Consider the following 20,799-nt stretch of genomic DNA (forward strand, 5'->3'; position numbering starts at 1 on the left):
CAGGAGAGGGGTGGAGACACAAGACCAGGCTCGTATTAGTCCGGGTTCTCTGGAGGAACACAACCCCTAGAATGAATTATATTAAAAAGGGAAGTTATTGGATTAGCTTATGGTAGTCCAATAGCAGTTGCAGGCCAGAGAATCAAGGAACCCGGTGGCTGCTCAGTCCACGTGGTCAGCTGGGGTTTGATCCACGAGGGTCTTCGCTTGACACTGGTCTTCAGTCCGTGCTGGTCTTCGGTCCACGCTGGGAGGCAGTGAGCAGCTCTGGCAGCCAAGTGGAAGAAGAAAGGGGTTCTTTCCCCCCAGAGCTTCCTTATGTAAAGTCCCCCTTTGAGAGGGGCGCCCGCTCTAGGGGAAGGGCTCACTCTGGGGGAAGGACTTCCTCCTTCAGTGAATCCTTCCTGGAATTACTAAACAGATCAAATTGACATCACCTTAACTATCACAGGGCTGAATCATTCTTTAATCAGGAACCTACCCTCACGATCATGCCAGTCCTAAGGGCAGAGCCTTCATGGGAGAATCACCTCTTAAAAGTCCCATCTCCTATACTGGTAGTTAATTCCAGCCTGAATTTGGGGGGGAGATAAGCATTCAAACTATAGCAGTGCATATTACAGTCTATGTTTGACCTTGGGCAAGACTTCTTCCATCTACCTTGAAGATCTTTCTGCCCAGAAATACCCCCAAATTCTCCCTGACCTCACATCCCTATCCTCTCTCCTCCTCGCTACCTTGTCAGTGATCCCCAAGGTGGCCTCAGGAAGGGCAGGTCGCACCTTCCACTGGGACGGAGAGACTTGATAAATGCATCTTGGGACATTTCCAGCTTCCTGCTCCTTCTGTCTTCTCCAAGTCCACCTGAACAAATAGGAGTTGAAAGAAGACCTCTGTAGATTCGAAACAAAATCTAGAATATATTGCTTAAAAGTAAATGACCCTTGAGCTGGGGAGATGGCTTAGTGGCTAAGGCACTTGCCTGCAAAGCCAAAGGACCTCGGTTCGATCCTCCAGGACCCACATAAGCCACATGTACAAGGTGGCATATGCGTCTGGAGTTTGTTTGCAGTGGCTGGGGGCCACACACATTCTCTCCTTCTCTCTCTCTGTAAATAAATAAATAAAAATGTCAGAAAACAAAAATGACCTATGGTGACACATGCCTGTAATCCCAGAAACCAGGAGGTTGAGATGGGAGAATTGCAAGTGTGAGGCCAGCCTAGACCCCATCTCAATAGAAAGCCCCCAAAACAAACAAACAAAGAAAACCAAACAAAAATGGCATAGGACCTGAATTGACCTTTTAGACCTTTTCAGTTTTTATTTGGGCTAGTGACTCTGCAAACTAAGTATTTATTTTAGTAATCATTTTGATCAATTCAGTAAACAATATTTAATATTTAACATAAAAACTTTTATAAAAGTAGGTCTAGCTCCCCCAGTCCTGCACCTAGGGAGATAAAAATTTCATGTTTTCCTCTGGCATGCTAGTCAACATCAGATCTTGAATCAATGGACAGATACCAGAGTCTCTGGTTCCCACTGCTAGGTGAGGGATCTTTGACAGTGTCCTTGTCGAGAAAGGAGGTCGAGCGATTCACGTTTTCATGAAACAAAGCAGCAAATTGTGTGAGAGCTTTCTTCATTCCGTTGTAGGGTAGAATTAAGTCATTTTTTTCTCCCCTGTTCATGAGATGTTTTCCTTTGTAACTTCAATCACCACAGCAAAGCTCAATAAATGACATAAAAATATTCACCATTTGAAAAAAAAAAAAGATCACTTAGAAACAAACATTCATTAGTTGATCTGTTCCAAGAAGACAGATTTAACTGTTTATGTCCTTTTTTCCCCCCTTTTCATCCTCCCTGAAATTGCTACTGTCACTGTGTCCCTTGGGGTGGGTTCCATGTTTGGTGACAACCCATGGCCTTCTAAAGCCGTCATGACAGCGGGTCAGGCTGAGCATCTGGGTGGTGGCACCTGTTTCTCTGGGCTTGGTTCAGTTTCATGGTCTTGCTCTTCTCCTGAGCTGGGGGATGTCTACAGGGTAGAAGCAAAAAGTGGAGGAAAAACTGTTGATCTCAGCCACAATCCCCACACCAGGCTTGCACGTAGCGCTGACTTTCATGTGGAGGAACAGTGCCCATCTTGTGCCAAGTAGGCACGGGGTGAGTCTCTTGTGGTCAGTTACGTGTGGTCGCTGTAAAAGGAATGCATCAAGTTTCATCTCTGTGCTTAGTTTTGGTAGCATATGACTCATTTTCATAGCTCTACAACTAAAATGTGGTAGTTAAGACGGTATAAAGTGATATTTATAGGGTAATTTTGAGTAAGCTTGTCATAATTTTCTTTCCTGAGTAAGTCTGTGTGTCCTTTGTTGTAACTAATTACACTGACAGCTTTTCAGAGGGAGTGGTAGGCTAGAGGTTATCTAAATATGAAGCCAAAGGTTTGACATCAGCTAGGAGTGAATGATTTTTATTTCCTAACATATATTTTAATGTAACATAAACTTACTGGCTTATTTTTTTCCCCCCTGAACACTATCATTTTTATTTCATTTTTTCTTTTTAGTTTTGTCGTTGAGGCAGAAAGAAAATTGCAACAGTCTCCCTTTCCCCTGTCTAGGCACTGAGTAGCCTTACACAGGATGCTTCAGTTGAAATGATGGGGCTTAGCTTTCCTATGTGTGGGTTCTACCTCAAGCAACACACACACACACACACACACACACACACACACACACACACACACCCTACCACCACCAACAACACCACCATCACCATCACCAATTCAAACAAGGGCCCACTATTCATTTACCCCTGGCTGGGTGCTCTACAGCTGGAGGTGTCTCTCAGGTTAGGAATTCAGCGGAGCTTCTCCAGTGACTTGGAAAAACTTGGCGTTTTCCATGCCACTCCAGGGACCTCCATTAACTCAACACACTAAAAATAACATTGCGGAACTGCTGAGCGGGTGAGACAGACCGTAAGGCCTGGAGAAGGCTAAATATTACTCACATTGATCAGAACAGCGGGCCCTGCTCCTGAGCTGCCTGCTGCTTGACCCTGAAGCTCATTAAGAATGTTTGTCTATCTGGGGCTTGAGAGGCAGGAGCACCGTGGGCCTGGGGGCTTTGGAAGGGAGAATGATGCTGCTAGCCACGGAGATCTTTTTCTTACCAACCCAGAGCTCCTTTCTCTTTCAGAATAAACGCAGCTCTTGTGTGAACCTGGGCTGCACCTGTCTTTCCCTGCAAGCCTTCTTCACTGACAATAAAGCCTGCTTCTACCTTGACTCTGATGGTGCAAATCTCTTCTTGCCAGAGTGTCCTGGTTCCCCTTAAATCAAGTCCTGGCTCCACAACATGTTAGCTGTGCTGTGTTGGGTCAGTTACCCAACCTTCTCCAGCCTCAGTTTCCTCATTGATAAAACAATAATATTAACTGAAATGAACACCTTTCGACAGGGTGGTTGTGAATTCAGGTGGGATAGAGTTAAAATCATTTAGGGAAATGGAAAAAAAGTCCTAGTTAGCATTCTCTAAATATCTGCAGTATTGAGTTTAGCCAAATGAAAATTTGTGCTATAAAATGGTCATTTCATATATTTTAGCTAGTATGTTAACATGAGATTTTTTTTTTAAAAAATTTTATTTTATTTTATTTATTTGAGAGAGACAAAGAGAAAGAGGCAGATGGATGGAGAGAGAGAATGGGTGCACCAGGGCCTCCAGCCAGTGCAAACAAACTCCAGATTGCGTGCAACACTTTGTGCATCTGGCTTATGTGGGTCTGGGGGAATCAAACCTGGGTCCTTTGGCTTTGCAGGCAAGAGCCTTAGCCACTCAGCCATATCTCCAGCTCCAACATGAGATTTTTTTTTTGTACCCAGATGGGTTCTTTTTAAAAACTTTTTTTGGACAGCATTCTTATATTTACATAGTGTATTTTGATCATAGTCCTCTTCTATCACCTTATTTTCTGTCCGTTCCACTGAACCCCTTCTTCCCAATGAATCCAATCTTCTATTTTGATGTCCTTTTTTATTTTTTGTTTTGCCCTCCTCCATCATACATGATGGCAGTTGATGGATCTAATATTGTTTAGGCCTTGCGCAGGAAAAGACAGCTGCTCTGAGTTTATGAATGCAACAGCCACTTCATGTCCGGAAGACAGTGTTCCAAAGCACTATTCCCCATAGTGTGGCTCTTACATTCTTTCCATCCCCTAACATGAGGTCTTGGGGAAAGTCTTTCCTCACCTCTATGGAGTAAACCTGTGAGATGACAGATAACCTTCTTTTAACACCTGGGGAAATATAGGCTTCAAAGGTTACTGGTACCAAGTTATATGAAGCTCCATGAGTGAAGACATTGTCTGGTTGCTCAGCCTGTGTGTTCTTGCCCTTGGCTATAAGGATCTAAGCTGCCACTGAGAGGCTGGGGGTGGGGGCGGGAGATTGCAGCTGAACGTAACTTTCTCCAAGAGCTCAGCATGCTTGTGGAGCATGAGCTGGTGCTGGCTCACCTGCAGTGGCCCATTCTGCAGCTTTGTGCTCCCTGGCTGAGCTCTGGGTGCTCTTACTAGGGCTGTTTGTCCCTCACAATCCCCGGTGCTCCCATCTCCGGGTGAGTGGAAATCCGAGGACCTTCCCTCTGCTGAGGGGCTCAGCTGGACCGGTCAGTGTGCCCGCTCTGGGTTTGCCTTTGGCCCAGGTGTACTGGCCCAACATCAGTTAACGCTCGAGGCTCGATCGTCTTTCACTGTGAGCTGTCCTATGCAACAGAGTATTTACGAGTGACTGTGGCATCTGTCCAAAAGATGCCAGTTGTGACGGTCCCAAGTCCCTTGAGACATGTGGTCAAGTTAGAGGGATAAAAGTCTCTTTGAAGGATAGAGATATGGCTTGGCAGTTAAGGTGTTTGCCTCCAAAGCCTAAGGACCTGGGTTTGATTCCCATGTAAGCCAGATGCATAAGAGGGGGTGCATGTGTTTGGAGTTGGTTTGCAGTGGCTGCAGGTCCTGGCCCATTCCTTCTTTCTCTCTCTCTGCCTCCCTTTCTTTCTCAAAATTAAATAAAGAAACAAAGATTAAAAAAAACAAAACAAACTCTGCTTTGATTGAAACTACTTGTCCAAGAGCAGACTGATAATTGGGCTGGAGTGATGGTTAAGGCACTTGCCTGTAAAGTCAAAGGCTCTTGGTTTGATTCTCCAGGACCTATAGTAAGCCAGATGCACAAGAGGGGGCCGCATGCATCTGGAGTTCATTTGCAGTAGCCAGAGGCCCTGGTGTGCCCATTCTCTCCATCTTTCTCTCAAATAAATAAATAAATAAAATTAAAATATTTTTAAAAAAGAGTGGAATGATGGTCCTGGCTATGCTGAAATATTAAGGATATTAGCCAAAATGATATCTCTCAACAGGGTACTTGCAAATTCAGGTGGGATCGAGTTGAAACCATGTAGGGAAATGGAAATAGCTCTAGTTAGCATTCTCTAAATATTTTAGCATTGTGTTTAGCTGAATAAAAATGTGTGCTATAAAATGGTGCTTTCATATGGTGTAGCCTAGTATATTAACCTGAGAATTTTTTTTTTAAATTGTTGTTCAGAGTAGAGTTTTACTCTAGCCTAGGCTGACTTGGAACTCACTCTGTAGTCCAGGCTGCCCTCAAACTCATGGCAATCCTCCTACCTCAGCCTCCCAAGTGATGTGATTAAAGGTATGTGCCACCACATCTAGCTGCTTGAATTTTTAAAAAATAATTTTTATATGTTTTATTTATTTATTAGAGAGAGAGAGAGAGAGAGAGAGAGAGAGAGAGAGAGAGAGAGAGAGAGAGTCAGAAAGGGAGAATGGGCACACCAGGGCCTCTAGCCACTGCAAACAAACTCCAGACACATGTATCACTTTGTGCCTCTGGCTTTATGTGGGTACTGGAGAATGAACTGAACTTGGATCCTGAGGCTTTACAGGCACACCTTAACCACTGAGAAATCTCTCCAGCCTTGAATTTTTTTTTTTTACCCAGATGCACTTTAATGGCTTTTGAATTTCCAATGTGCATCCATGTACATAATGTATTTTATTTTATTTTTTTTGAGGTAGGGTCTCTCTCTAGCCCAGGCTGACCTGGCACTCACTCTGTAGTCCCAGGCTAGTCTTGAACTCACAGCAATCCTGCTTCCTCTGCCCCGTCAGTGCTGGAATTAAAGGCGTGTGCCACCACGCCCAGCTTTCTATTTCTCACTACCTTTCTTCTTTTGTTCTCCCTCTGCTAGCTCTCTTCCACTGGACCCCTTCTTGATGGTGACATATTTTAGGATTATCAGCTTTGTCAGCTGAGCGTCAAGACACCGGAAGGCATTACTTTCTCTCATCTGCCCCTGCAAAGTGGTGATGCCTTGATGCAATTTTGTTGTTGTTGTTGACACGGGGTCTAGCTACTTAGCCCACATTGACCTTGAACTTGAGATCCTCCTGTATCAGCCTCCTAAATTATGGGAGTATAGGTGTATACCACTACCCTGGGTATAGATGAGTCCTGTTTTCAGGATATTATTTGCCAGTTACAAATGTGAGGGGAGGTGTGTAGTTGCCTAGGCCCTTAGGGGGAAAAGCAATCTTACCAAAGACCAGGTTCACTCAATTTCCTGACAAAACATCTGTCTTCTTGTTTTCCTAGTTAATTATGGATTTTTCATGAGCTCACTCAGCTAATCAAATTTAATGACACTAGATCCAAATCACATCATTGTTATTTTTCAAGGCTACATTGGAACCGTGCCGCATTAACCCGCCGGCAGCCTGGAGACAACCGCAGTCACTCAAACGCTGGGGAAGCAAGGCTTTTATTAGCAGCGCAAACAGCCCTTTCATAACATGTCACCACGGAGATTAGGAAGACGAAATAAAAGCAACAGAAAAGGGAAATTTTCCACAAAGAACATTTTAGGAGGTTTATTACAAAGCAGAAACTTTATTGCAGGACGGGCAATGAGACATGTGTCCTATATTTGCTTCTAGTTCTAATGAAACTTTTGGCTTCTTGGAGAGACACTGCAACAGATCCTCATAAGGCTGGGGCTGCCTCTTCATTTCCATGTCACTAGCGACAACTTGATGCAGCAATTTCCCAGACAGTTTGGCTGTGACCTACCTTAGATCTTGACATTGTGATTTTTCTCCTGCTCCCTCCCTCCCTCCCTCCCTCCCTCTCTCTCTCTCTCTCTCTCTCTCTCTCTCTCTCTCTCTCTCTCTCTTTCTCTCTTTGTCTCCAGGGATGCCTAGTGGGGACCAGACACAGTTGGTACTCTTTCTGCTGCCTCCTGACCATATGCCTCAGATCAGTGAAAAATATTGTGTGTTCAGTAACAAGTTGGATTCGTTGCCCTAGGACTTTACATTGCCTGGAGAAAAATTCATGGCTCTCTCTTTTTAAAAATTTATTGTTTGAGTCACAAGCCAATGTGTCTTTCTTTCTATTTTGTGTTTTTTAATTTTTCTCTTTCTGATGTGTATGTGGGGCACATAGGGAGAGACTTACAAATTTTTATTTTTAATTTATTTGCAAGAGAGAAAGGTGAGAGAATGAGCATGCCAAGGCATCCTGCCCCTGCAAATGAACTTCAGACACATGAACTACTCTGTGCATCTGGCTTCCCATAGGTACTGGGGAATTGAACCCAGGCCATCAGGCTTTGTAAACAAGTGACTTAACCATTGAGCCATCTCTCCATCCTGGGAAAGATCTTTTTTTTTTTTGAGGTAGGGTCTCACTCTAGCTTAGGCTGACCTGGAATTCACTATCTAGTCTCAGAGTGGCCTCGAACTCAAGGTGATCCTCCTACCTCTGCCTCCTGAGAGCTGGGATTAAAGGCGTGCACCACCACACCCAGAGAAAGACATTTAAATAAGCAATGAAAATAATCTTTTTGATTCTACTGCTGAAAGGTCCTGTTAGATCTTTGTGTTGCTTAGACATACCAACTGGGGTGAGCACACCTCATATTTCAATCACTGTTCTTAGGGCATCTGCAGTTCATTTTGGAGCCCTTGCTGTGATCTGAATGTTTCCACCCAAACTCATATTGAGATTTAATCCCCACTGTGAGGTTTAAGAGGTGGCACCTTTAAGAAGTGATTGTGTCAAGAGAAATCTACTCTCATGGAATGACCTAATCCATTAGTGCATAATAGGTTAGCTTAAATTTTTTTTTTTCTGGACTGGAGAGATGGCTCAGCACTTAAGGTGCTTGCCTGTGAAGCTTAAGAACCCAGATTTGATTCCCCAGTACCCACATAAGCCAGATGTACAGGGTGGCACATGTGTCTGGAGTTTGTTTGCAGCTTTTGGAGGCCCTGGTGTGCCTGTTCGTTCTCTCTTTGTCCCTCTTTCTCTCTCTCAAATAAATAAAATATTAATTTTTTTCTTTAAATATTTACTTGAGAAAAAGAGAGAGAAAGAGAATGGGTGCACCAGGACTCTCTGCCACTACAAACAAACTCCAAATGCATGCACCACTTTGCGCATCTAGCGTTACATGGGTACTCGGGAATTGAACTAGAGCATTGCAAGCAAGTACCTTCAACCACTGAGCTATTGCTCCAGCCTCTTGACATTTTCTTTGTGCATGTGTATTTTATGTTTAGTGGTGTGTGTGTGTGTGTGTGTGTGTGTGTGTGTGTGTGTGTGTGGTGGTGCAGATGTGTGGGCCCTGTGGTTGTGGGTGCAGAGGCCAGAGGAGTGTTGGGTGTCTCTCTTGCATCCCACTGATCTGAGTTTTTCCATGAAACGATCTCTGATTCTGGAGCTTGGTGTTTTTATGGGCCCCACAGTATCTCCCATCGCTGGTCCACACAGGACTGGGATTACAGATGTGTGCAGCTATACCAACCTCTTTATGTGGGTGTCAGGTAATCAAACTTGGGCTGTCTCAGACCCTCTCAGCCCTCATACTTGTGTGGAAAGTGCATTTAAATATTTTTTTTTATTATTTATTTATTTATTTATTTGAGAGTGACAGAGAAAGAGAAAGAGAGAGAGAGAGAGAGAGACAGAGAGAGAGAGAGAGAGAGAGAATGGGCGTGCCAGGGCTTCCAGCCACTGCAAACGAACTCCAGACCCATGTGCCCCCTTGTGCATCTGGCTAATGTGGGTCCTGGGGAACCGAGCCTAGAACCGGGGTCCTTAGGCTTCACAAGCAAGAGCTTAACCGCTAAGCCATCTCTCCAGCCCTGGAAAGTGCTTTTAACCACTGAGCCCTATCTAAAACCCTAATGGGCTATCATGATAGTAGATATGCTACAAAAGACAATTTGTCTCTGCCTCCGGCATGGACCCCTTTTACTGAGTGATGCCCTCCCAAACCTCAGAATCTGCAGAGATCTCACCAGTAAGAAAGCCCTCAGCAGGTAGAACATCTTGACTTTGGACTCCTCACAGCCTCTGGAACTCTGAGACAAATAAATGTTTATTCTTTATAAATCTCCTGCTGTCTCATATTCAGAGCAACAGAAAATGAACTAACATGGGCCTAAAATTGCTTTTCAGACTATTGTTTTAAACTTTAAAAAAAAATTGAAACTTGTTTGTTCTTTTGTTAAAAAATATTTTATTTATTCATTTATGAGAGAGAGATAGAGATAGAGAGATGCAGATAGAGAGAAAGAGAGAATGGGTGCACCAGGGCCTTTAGCTACTTTAGCTACTATCTTTAGCTACTGCAAATGAACTCCAGATGCATGTGCTCCCCTGTGTATCTGGCTTACGTGGATCCTGGGGAATCGAACCGGGATCCTTAGGCTTCACAGGCAAACGCCTTAACCACTAAGCCATTTCACCAGCCCTGTTTTAAACTTTTTTATTGACAACTTCCATAATTACAGACAATAAACCATGATAATTCCCTCCCCCCCCACTTAACCCTTCCCAAATCCACTTTCCATCATATCCCCTCCCCCTCTCAATTAGTCTCTCTTTTATTTTGACGTTATCATCTTATTATTATTAACAACAGATTTTGTATGCATGCATCATGTGTTGGTACCCCCTTCTCCCTTGTCTGTCCCCATCTTGCACCCAACCAATGGATGAGAAATTATCCTTTTTTTTTTTTTTTTTTTTTTTCCTGAAAGTGAGAGCACTTATTGGTACAATGTCGCATAAATTTGTGTGAGTTTCCCGATTATCATCAGGAAAAGGTCAAATTGTTTTTTTTTTTTTAAAAATTATTTATTTATTTGAGAGCGACAGACACAGAGAGAAAGACAGATAGTGGGAGAGAGAGAGAATGGGCGCGCCAGGGCTTCCAGCCACTGCAAACGAACTCCAGACGCGTGCGCCCCCTTGTGCATCTGGCTAACGTGGGACCTGGGGAACCGAGCCTCGAACCGGGGTCCTTAGGCTTCACAGGTAAGCGCTTAACCGCTAAGCCATCTCTCCAGCCCTCAAATTGTTTTTTACATAGGAGAACAAGGGGATGGGCAGCTTGATGTTTGGAGTCAGATTGATCTGGCTTTGAACTCTGAGCCTGGGACTCACTAGCTGTGAGCCATTGGGCCAGTTACTTTGCCTTATAGAGTTCCATTTTCCCTTACTTGTGAAATCGCTCTACTACTGCTGGAAACAGTGAGATCACGATGATGTTCCTACGAGGACAGAGTGGAGGCAGCACGTGTGAAATATGAAACACGGTGCTCTGCACCTCGGTAGGCAAGTGCTCAGTCGACCTTAGGGGATGAGTGGTCATTACTTCCAATCTGGGACCAGTCTTGTGATATTTGGTTAATTTAGTAAGTTAAGCTGCCTTCCTCAATTAGTTCCTTCTCCTAACTTCCATGATCTTTTCTTCAAACCGTAGTTCTATGTCCCCTGAATGTATTTTAAGATGTTTTATGAGCAGGGGGACCTCCCATAACAATGCCGATGTTCCTTTCCTTGGAAAGCCTGAGATATAAATAACAAGCAAAGGAGACAGAAAATTTATGCTCCAGAAGTGGGGGAAAAAAAAAATCCATCCTCGGAGAAGTCATCTGAACTTTACTGCAAAAGATGGGAGATGCAATTGGAAATGTGGGGATAATCATATGTTTGTTTTTTAAACACTACACATTACGACTACTGAATGATTGGACTTTGCAATAAAAATGGGCTCCATCATGTTGGTCATATTCCCATAGTTACAGTCTTATGTCCCCTCCTACCCCATTCCACTGAGGGTCCTCCTCAGTGGTGTTATCGGTATTATCTGTGGGATCATGAATACAGTGGAGGGGATTATGATCAAATTACAGTATGATCATGCATTAAAATTATTATTTTTTTAAATATTGATTTTAAGAGAGAGACAGAGAAAGAGAGAGAGAGTGAGCGAGTGAGCCAGGGCCTCTAGCCACTGCAAACAAACTCCACATGCAGGCACCCCCTTGTGCATCTGGCTTACATGGGTCCTGGGGAATCAAACCTGAGTCCTTTGGCTTTGCAGGCAAACACCTTAACCACTAAGCCATCCCTCCATCCTGGGGTATTTCTTTTTGAAAATATTTTGTCATTTATTTATTTGAGAGAGAGGCGAGGGGGTAGGGTAGAGAATGGACACACCAGGGCCTCCAGCCGCTGCAAAAGAACTCCAGCTTCATGTGCCACCTTGTGCATTTGGCTTACATGGGTCCTGGGTAATCAAACCGTGGCCCTTTGTCTTTGCAGGCAAGCGCCTTAACTGCTAAGCCATCTCTGCAGCCTGAGATGGGATATTTCAATACATGTATACAATATGAAATGCCCAGATCAGGGTAATTGACTTATCTGTCACCTCAAACATTTATCATTTCTTTTCTTTCTTTTTTTGTAGTGAAATTTTGAGATCTTAAATTTTATTTTAGAAATTACTAATTTCATGAAATTTCTTTGTCTTCTAAAAAACGGAAATAATTTCTTGCATAACACAATATATATACAATAACCAGAAGTGGGGTCATTGCTTCTAGACACCTGACTGTGGCTTTTGGCCCTTTGGAGTTGATTTTTGAGAGTAATGTGGAAGGATTTGGAATTTTGGCCTAAGAGATGTCATGCAATGCTGTAAGTACAGCTTGATGGACTATTCTGGTCAGAGTTGAAAGACCTGAATGCAGTAAGAACAATGGATTGTGAGGTTTGGTTTATGAGAGTGAGAAAAAGAGCTTTGCTTGGACTGGGCTAGAAGCAGATTGTGTGAGAGGCTAGCTGTTATGCCCATGTCCTGAGAACTTATGCAGGGTTGCATTGCATAGAAATGGACTGACGTGAGCAGAGGGATATAGCACTGAAAAATCTTTGGGCTGAAACTGCTGCATTCAGCTGCAACTGAGATTACAACCAGCTGACCTGCATTGGAATGACAGGAAGAAGGGACCTGAATGCTGAAGGAGTGTCTTGTTCTTCAAGGTCTGTTTTATTCCCCCCTGGATTAACAAGTTGGTAGCCTGCCTGGTATTATGGAGTATAAGAAATGCAGGAAAGACAGGGTCATTGAATTTGCAACATGATTTTGTATTTTGGCAATGGCCATGGGCAGTGTGAAGCAGGCTTATTAAATTACCTGTGTGGAGCACGATGGAGCCATGAGGATGAACTATGGGTTGCAATAGAGACCCAGTGGAGATGCCAGGACTATGGGATGGCTGCCAACACCGGATGAAGATTTTCGGGGCTGTGAGTAGCCTAGCTGGAGGGTGGAACTGGAACTCCTGAGACTCATCTCCAGTTAGAATTGACTTGGAGACTCATCACTGGTTAGAGTTGTTGGACTTAGAGCTATAGAGTTTGATGTCTGCCCTGTTTAAATCTTATATTGGCTGAATATTTCTGTGCTCTGCCCAATGCCATCTTTTGCAGTGTGAATGTTTATTCTATGCCATTATGGTTTTTTTTTTTTTTTAATTGGGTATTGTGGCACAGTTAAAAGAGCTTGGATTCTGGGGATGTTTGAACATCATTGGGATTAGTAAAAACTATTTTACGTAGTGCATGGTTATCAGTTTACAGGGGTCAGGGGTGGAATGTGGTGGTTTGATTAAAGTGTCCCCTGTAAACTTAGGCGTTCTGAATGCCATGTCCTCAGCTGATGGCAATTTGGGAATTAAACCCTCCTGGAGGCAGTGTATTGTTGGGGGCGGGCTTATGGGTATTATAGCCAGCTTCTTCTTGCCAGTGTTTGGCACATTCTCCTGTTGCTGTTGTCCATCTGATGTTGGCCAGGAGGTGATGTCCACCCTATGCTCATGCCATTGGTTTCTCCTGCCATCATGGAGCTTCCCCTCAAGTCTATAAGCCAAAATAAACCTTTCTTCCCCACAAGCTTCTCTTGGTTGTGTGTTTTCTGCCATCATTAGTGTATGAGAGTTCCCCGTTATCTAGATGCTTGCTGACATCTGCTATTATTTATTTATTTTTTGGTAATAGCCATAGTAGGGGTAAGATGATATCTCATTGGGGTTTTGATTTGCTTCTCTGTGATATTAACTTTTTTTAAATTTTTTACTTTTCAAAGTTAGGGTCTCACTTTAGCTCAGGCTGACCTGGAATTCACTGTGCAGTCTCAGGGTGGCCTTGAACTCGTGGCAATCTTCCTACTTTTGCCTCCCAAGTGCTGGGATTAAAGGCATGCACCACCATGCCCAACGGTATTAACATTTACAAAAGAATATTTATTTGCAAGGAGAGAGAGAGGTAGAGAGAGAGAAAGAGGGAGAGAGAATTAACGGGTGCACCAGTGCTGCTGCCCCTGCATGGATCTCCAGATCCATGCGCCACTTTGTGCATTTGGCTCTATGCGGGCAGTGGGGAATCCGACACAGGTTGTTAGGCTTTGCAGGCAAGCGCCTTAACCACTGAGCAATCTCTCTAGCCCTGATCTGAGCATTTAATAGAGTTTAAAAATTATTGTTATTATTATTGTTATTATTTTTGGCTTTTCAGGGTAGGGTCTTGCTCTAGCCCAGGCTGACCTGGAATTCATTATGGAGTCTCAGGGTAGCCTCAAACTCATAGTGATCCTCCTACCTCTGCCTTCCAGGAGCTGGGATTAAAGGCGTGCACCACCACACCCGGCTAGTATTATTATTATTTTTAAAATTATTTAAAAAATATATTTTATTTATTTATGAGAGAGAGAGAGAGAGAGAGAGAGAGAGAGAGAGAGAGAGAGAGAGAGAATGGGCACTCCAGGGCCTCCAGCCACTGCAAATGAACTCCTGATGTATGCGCCTCTTGTGCTTCTGGCCTACTTGGGTCCTGGAGAGTCGAACTGGGATCCTTCGGCTTTGCAGACAAACACCTTAACTGCTAAGCCATCTCTCCAGTCCCCCCTTTTTTTGAGGTAAGGTGTCGCTTTAGTCCAGGCTACCTAGAATTCACTATGTAGTCTCAGGCTGGCCTCAAACTCATGGCAATCCTCCTACCACTCTGCCTTCCAGGTGCTGGGATTAAAGGCATATACCACCACACCTAACTTTTAATTTTTTTTGATTTGAGCATTTTTGATATATTTGTTGGCCAGTTGTATATGTATTTGTTTGAGAACTATTCTTCAGATACTTGGCTGATTTTTTTTTTTTTTTAGTTAAGTTATTATGATTTTGCTGTTGTGTTCCTTATGTGTTGGATATTAATTCCTTGTGAACTAAATAGTGTGAAAATATCTCCTCCCAATCTGTAGGCTATCCCTCAACTGTTGATTCTTCCCTTTGCTACGGAGAAGCTTCAAAAGTATTTTTGATCAAAAGTATTTTTGATAAGAAATCAAAGCTTTGAAAATTCTACAACTAAAACTAAACAAGACTCAAGCCAATGGGACTCATGCATTCAGGATGACTTTCCCAAGGAGTCTCCAGGACTAAAATGAGCTAAGACAAAGCAAGGGTCTGTTAGGGACACCCCTGGGACAACTTCCTTCTCCCACCATCTCAGCTTGTAGCCATGCTCAGTAACCCAGTGAGGTAACTGTGAACCTTTTGATGTGCAGGGAGGTTTGAGATCTCACTAAAACTTTTTTTGTTTTTGGTGGGGACAGACAGAGAAGAGAGGTGGGGCTGGAGTTCAGATCTTCAGCACTTACATGAGATGCCAGATGTGGTGGTGCGGGTCTGTAATCCCAGTGCTGGGGAGGTCAAGACATGAAGACCTCTAGAACTTGCTGGCCAGTGCGTCTAGCTACATTCTAGATCCACTGAAGAAGTCACAAAGAGAGTGACTGAGGAAGACATCTGGTGCTTACCTTGGGCCTCCACATGCACACATGTGTGCTCATATGAACACACACATAAACATGCAAAAAAAATAGAGTTTATGGCCAGGCGTGGTGGCACACGTCTTTAATTCCAGCACTCAGGGGCAGAGGTAGGAGAATCACTGAGAGTTTGAGGTCACCCTGAGGCTACATAGTGAATTCCAGGTCAGCCTGGGCTAGAGCGAGACCTTACCTCAAACCCCCCCACCAAAACAAACAAAAAAACCCAAAACCCCCAACCCCCCCCAATAGAGCTTATTTGGAAGTTGCTAGGAGTATTATTTGCTTTCTTAGGATATTTTTTAAAAAAATATTTTTATTTATTTATTTATTTGAGAGCGACAGACACAGAGAGAAAGACAGATAGAGGGAGAGAGAGAGAGAATGGGCGCGCCAGGGCTTCCAGCCTCTGCAAACGAACTCCAGACATGTGCGCCCCCTTGTGCATTTGGCTAATGTGGGACCTGGGGAACCGAGCCTCGAACCGGGGTCCTTAGGCTTCACAGGCAAGCGCTTAACTGCTAAGCCATCTCTCCAGCCCCAGGATGATTTTTTATTACATATTTTTATTTATTTATTTATTTGTGAGAGAGAAGGAGAGGGAGAGAGAGAGAGAGAGAAAGAGAGAGAAGACATATGGGTGTGCCAGGGCCTCTTGTCATTGCAAATGAACTCCAGATGCATGCACCACTTAGTGGGTCTGATTTATCGAACATGGACAAGCAGGCTTTGTAAGCCAGTGCCTTTATCCTCTGACTCTTCTCTCTGGGCCAGGCTGAGGTTTTCTTTTCTTTTCTTCTTCTTCTTTTTTTTTAAATTTTTTCGGTTTTTCCAGGTAGGGTCTCACTCTAGCCCATGCTGACCTGGAATTCACTATGTAGTCTCAGGGTGGCCTCGAACTCAAGGCGATCCTCCTACCTCTGCCTCCCGAGCGCTGGGATTAAAGGCGTGCGTCACGGCGCCCAGCAAGGGTGAGGTTTTGAGGTAAGCCAGAGGTGTGAGCACTTGAGGGGACAGGAGTGGGACAGGGTTGATGAGAGGCGAGTATGAAACACTGTGTCCAAAGGCTGCTGCCTAGATCAGCTCAGCAGTTTACCACAGTCCTCAAGGGATGACATCGCTATATCGGACAGGTGTGATTGATGCTTTGAGAAGTCTAGCAGCTTCCTACAGGTCACATAGGGTGTTGGTTTCCTCACCGCCGTGACCAAGTACGTGGTGGAAAGCGATGAGCTCACTTTGGCTTAGGGCTGGAGGGCGCAGCCCATCACACTGGGCAGGCTTGGCGGCAGGAGCACGAAGTGGCTGATCACGTCGTCTCTGCTGTCAGGAGGCAGAGTGTGGGCTGGCAGTGGGGGCTGGGCTATAGAAACCTCAAGGCCTGTCCCTAGTGACCCATTTCTTCTAGTGAGTCTCCTAAAGGCTCCACATCCTTCCAAAACATTCCTACCATCTGGTGGCCAAGTGTTCAAACCATTCAAACCCTGGCACTGAAGTAGCCAGAGATAGAACTGACATTGAAACCCAGTTGTGTCGAATTCTAAAGCCCTTGAAAAAAGCGTCTGTGGTGGCTTGATTCCGGCATTCCCCATGAACTTAGGTGTCTCGAATGCCAGGTCCCCAGCTGGTAGAGATTTGGGAATTAACACCTCCTGGAGGGATTGTATTGTTGGGGGCGGGCTTATCGGTATTATAGCCAGTTTCCTCATGCCAGTTTTTGGCACACCCTCCTGTTGCTGTGGTACACCTTATGTGGGCCAGGGGGTGATGTCCACCCTCTGCTCATGTCATCATTTCCCCCCTGTCATCATGGAGCTTCCCTTCGAGCCTGTAAGCCAAAGTAAACTTTTTATTCCCCCACAGGTCGGGTGATTTCTGCCAACAATGCCAACCTGACTGCAACAGCGTCCTAAGAAGCTATTTTCCTCTTATGTCTCAGGGGAAAATGATTGAAAAGAATTGAGAATAATCAAAACAGACGAACGACAGTGGAGGGAGAATACGGAGAGAGGACAGTGGACGGAGGTGGGAGAGGGTTATGATCAGGACATATTGTGACATACGTATGGAGGTTGTCAGGAAAACCAAACAAAACAAAATACAACAGCCAGGAATAAGGGCATTAACATGCTCAACCACTGAACTCCAGCCTGTTTTGCCAAATGTGAACAAGGATCAAAGTCAGAATTTGGGTGCAGGGGAGATGGGTCAGTGGGTAAAGGTGCTTGCCTCCAAAGCCTGAGGGCCCAGGTTCAATTCCCCCGTCCCCACGTAAAGCCAGATGCACAAAGTGGTGCATGCATCTAGAGTTTGTTCGTAGTGGCTGGAGGCCCTGGCGCACCCATTCCCTATCCCTCTGTTTCTTTCTCTCTGCTAGCAAATCAATCCATCAATCAATCATAATTTGAATAATTTATCAAATATTTCTTCCCTTACGAGCAAACAAAACAATAACACCTAGAAAAATGTTGTGCTCAAAGTTTTGTGCTTATAGGGATGGGACGCTGGCTGAGCATGCTTGCAAAGCCTGCTGGTCCAGCTTTGATTCTCCACCACCCACGTAAAGCCAAATACAAAAAGTGGCTCAAGAATCTGGTGTTCATTCGTAGTGGCAAGAGACCCTGGCATGCCCACCTGCCACCCCCCACCAAATAAATAAATCACAATCCTAGAAAAGTGTTGCGTCTATAGCAGGGAAGGTCTATTGAGTCAGTTTGTCTGGGTCAAGTGCACCGACCCCTGCATTCCTGACAGAAGCATTTATAAAAGAAGGAAGATGGCAGTTGGGGACTTCATGTGGAGGTTAGAGTGAAAGCAGGTGTGAGTGGGTCCAACTGAAGGCAGATGGCTCCTATAGCATTTGAGTCCATAGGCAAATTAGGCCGGGCCTTAGTGGTTGCAGGAGGTGTGGTAAACTCCACCTTATATAATGATTTGCAGACCGTCCATGTCCCACTGAGCATCCTCTTCTGGCCTGTGGCCACCCAGCTTCCTTGAATCTACACACCAGCATTGCAGAGGGCTGTGATGAGTGGGTGCTGCCATCCACCCCCATGGAGACCCTCAAGTCAGTGGTGGCTCGCTTTGATGCTGGAGAAGTGATCACCCAAGGAGAGCTGGTCTCCAGGCAGGTGAGCGATGACCTCGCGGGGCGAGCAGCAGCAGCCTTTGGGCTCGTCCTGGATGATGTGTCCTTGACACACCTGACCTTCGGGAAGGAGTTCACCGAAGCAGTGGAAGCCTGACGGGGGGCTCAGCAGGAAGCAGAGGGGGCCAGATTTGTGGTGGGAAAAGGCTGACCAGCAGCAGGAGGCAGCCATCACCTCTGCTGAGGACATCACCCACCTGCCGGCCGGGTGGCCCGTCCTCCTCCAGCTGCCCCAGGCGAGGCCCACCCTGCCTGAGCCTCCTTGGGCCAAGACCACCAGGCCATAGCTTTGATGATTCTCTGAACACCACCACCGTCCTCCTGTCCCCAACTCAGAAATCACTGTGACATTTCATGATTGGTTTAAAGTGAAGGAAAGAAAATCAAATCACTTCAGAGAAAAGAAAGAAAGAAAGAAAGAAAGAAAGAAAGAAAGAAAGAAAGAAAGAAAGAAAGAAAGGAAGGAGGAAGGTGGGGCTTGGAGACATGGCTCAGAAGTGCCTTTGCCGGCTTGCAAAGCCTAACGACCTAGGGTTCTGTTCTCCACTACCCACAGTATAGCCAGATGTGCACAGTGTCGCACGCATCTGGAGTTTGTTTGCAGTGGCTGGAGGCCCTGGTGCATCCATTCTCTCTGCCTCTCTTCCTTCTGTCTCTCTCTCTGCTTGCAAATAAACAAACAAAATAAAATAAAAAAGAAAGATGGTGCTTGGAGAGGGAATCATGCAGTCATCATGACAGCTTTGAGAAATGGGAAAGATACCGAAAACTGAAAACGAATATCTATTGAAAGAGATTTTAATTTCCTTGTAAAATAATGGAGCGAAGACCAGGAGAGAAGAAATCTATAGTCCTGCGGAGGGTAATAGGACGTGAGAGATGAACAGCTCAGGTCTGTAAACAAAACACCCGACAGCTCCTCACTGATGGAATTATAAAATTAGTGGATGAAGGGAAAATGAATTTAATACATTTGCATTGCTGTTAGTGCACAAGAGGAGGTGTGAAAATCTACACTGATTGGATATAACATTTTAGCTATGTATTTGATATTAGGTTTGGATGGAATTTTCCTTTTTAAAGGAGAGTTAAACTAGATTTTGTTAGAATTGCTGTGAGCATGCTTGAAGGTGGGCATTGTAACTGTTTCAGATACTGCAAAGAATCATGATATGAAGTGTACAAAAATAAACAATGTGTTCCTCATACATTCCTCTCTCCCCCTCCAAAATACTCCAAATAATGCCACAACAAGAAATGGCTTTGGGCTTATTTCAAATAAAAAAAAAAATACATCTGATTTAATACAAAATGTATTTTTTTTTTTTTTTACCTAAAGAAGCTCTTGGAGCTCTTTTTTTCTATGCATGTGCACATATGTGTCTCTTCAGGTGCATAAGTGCGCGTGTGTGTGTGTGTTTGTGAGGAGGTTAGGGGACAATCACAAGTGTCATTCCTCAGGTATACTATTTACTTCTTTTTCTTTCTGTCTACCTCACTCTAGTTCCAGGCTGGCCTTGAACTCACAGTGACCCTCCTACCTCTGCCTCATAAGTGCTGGGATTAAAGGCATGTACCACCATGCCCAGCTTTGTCTACCTCTTTTTTATTTTTATGTTTTTTGGTTTTTCGAGGTAGGGTCTCACTCTAGCTCAGGCTGACCTGGAATTCACTATGCAGTCTCAAGGTGCCCTTGAACTCATAGCTACCATCCTACCTCTGCCTCCTGAGTGCTGAGATTAAAGAGGTGCACAACCATGCCTGGCTTTGTCTACCTCTTTTTTAAAAAAAACATTTATTTGAGAGAGAGAGAGAGAGAGAGAGAGAGAGAGGGAGAGAGAGAGGGAGAGAAAGAGAGGGTGAGCTCACCAGGGCCTCTAGCCACTGCAAGCGAACTCCAGGTGCATGTGCCACATTGTGCATCTGGCTTTACTGGGTACTGGGGAATTAAACTTAGGTCTTTTGGCTTTGCTGGCAAGTGTCTTAACCACTAAGTCATCTCTCCAGCCCCTGTGTACCTCTTTTTGAGATAGTCTTTCATTGACTAGCCAATGAGGCCCAGGGATTCTCCTGTCTCTGCCTCCCTAGCACTGGGTTTAGAACTATGTACTGCCACATCTGATATCATGTGTGTGTATTGAGGATCAAACTCAGCTTCTCATGCTTGCAGAACAAGAATCCCACCAACAGAGCCATCTCCCTAGGTCCAGTGGAATGTCTATGAAAGATACCTTTTTAAAATTAAAAAAAAATTATGAGGGGGGGGGGAGAATGGATGCGCCAGGGCCTTCAGCCACTGAAAACAAATTTTTATTGACAACTTTCATAAATATAAACAGTATACCATGATCACAATCTCCTCCCACCACTCTC

General features: G+C 44.6%; 1 pseudogene; it reads left to right on the top strand.

Moving 5' to 3' along the window:
• LOC123455605 overlaps positions 1-18,735 on the top strand; it is a 57,545-nt pseudogene extending 38,810 nt beyond the window's left edge.
• Positions 18,736-20,799: the final 2,064 nt, after the last annotated feature.

The sequence above is a fragment of the Jaculus jaculus genome, chromosome 17 (assembly GCF_020740685.1).
Source record: "Jaculus jaculus isolate mJacJac1 chromosome 17, mJacJac1.mat.Y.cur, whole genome shotgun sequence".
NCBI lineage: Eukaryota > Metazoa > Chordata > Mammalia > Rodentia > Dipodidae > Jaculus > Jaculus jaculus.